The 1277-nt window shown below is 46.0% G+C and overlaps 1 pseudogene; it reads right to left on the bottom strand.

The window, feature by feature from the left end:
• LOC112670866 (cell division cycle-associated protein 3-like) lies at window positions 1–670 on the bottom strand (annotated as a pseudogene).
• Between the last annotated feature and the right edge of the window lie 607 nt (window positions 671–1277).

Here is a 1277-nt window from a genome sequence, read left to right on the forward strand (position 1 = left end):
CTAGTTCTCCACCAAGTTTGGTAAATGCTGATTCTTCTTGTCCTGGTCCTCGTCCTGCTCCCACACTTGGCCTCCAGTTTTCAGAAGTCTGTCCAGATCTCAGAGTGGCCCTTTCCTTTAGTTCCCTAGCATTTTCACTCAGGGGAGAAGGCTGCTTACCTTGTCGTGGTGGTAGAGTTCCAGGGTAGTTGTCATCCTGTAGGATGGTGAGAGGAGATCTCCCTAGTACCTTGCCATTTGTTTTCTGTCTGTTTTGCTTAGAACCTGAAGATTGGGGAGTCTCAGGGTCTCTCAAGGGCTTGTCCTAGTCCTGGCTGGCCATGGGGGTTTCTGAGGGCTGTCTTGCTTCTTCCTTGAAAGACACCTGCTTGTAGGGGAGCTCAGTCTGGCTCCAGGGTGGCGTCTGGTCCTCAAGGGAAAACTCTGCTGCTGGTCTTTATAGGTGTCCGTGCAATGCCAAGGGTAGGAGAGCGGGGATCTGAGTCTTGGGCCTGATTAGGATCCTCCTGCTGTTTGCCTGCTGGTAGGTTTACCTGTGGAGAGCTCTTCACCTGGATGGGATGCGCAGGTTGCTGGCGGTACGTGAACAGGGGTCTGCCACTCGGGCCAGAAGCTTGTTGTGTGGCAGGGGCCTCACCGGAATGACTGAGGCGCTCTTGGATGAGCCCATCTCAACCTGGAGGAATAAGGTGAGCCAGGTGGCCCTGGGCGAGGAGGCGATGCCAGGCCCGATTCCTTTTTTGGGCGCAAAAGAGCTGGAGCGTTAACTCCCAATGCGGAGTTTCAAACCTCAATATAGTCGTTTTTCAATTGTCATACTTTAAATAGATCAATTTTTTGAAAATCCATTGCGTAAATATTTATTGAATATGTACTTATAGATGGAAACATCATAGCAGTAAGCCTTCCTAAATGATGATAGTATTTGCATTGCACGTACAGCATTACAATTACATGTACAACAATTAGGAATATATTTAGATAAATGTAACAAAAATCATGACTTACAGTGATTTAACCAAAGGAATGTTTATGCTTATACTTTTTCATGTAGCAATTAAATCTAGAAATAGAAGCTCCTGATATTGGCTCATAGGTACAGTAACATCAAGATAGATTTCTCTGCAGTTCTCTTGGTCTTTTCCTTAATTATGGCAAAATGATGCACCAGCTCTAGGAATCATGGCCACATTTAAAGTATAAAGGAGGGGCAAGTGAGCCCTGCCATATCTATCTCTTTTATCAGGACAGCTAGAGGCTTCTAAGAAATATTTCTA

The sequence above is a fragment of the Canis lupus genome, chromosome 14 (genome assembly GCF_003254725.2).
Source record: "Canis lupus dingo isolate Sandy chromosome 14, ASM325472v2, whole genome shotgun sequence".
Taxonomy (NCBI): Eukaryota; Metazoa; Chordata; class Mammalia; order Carnivora; family Canidae; genus Canis; species Canis lupus.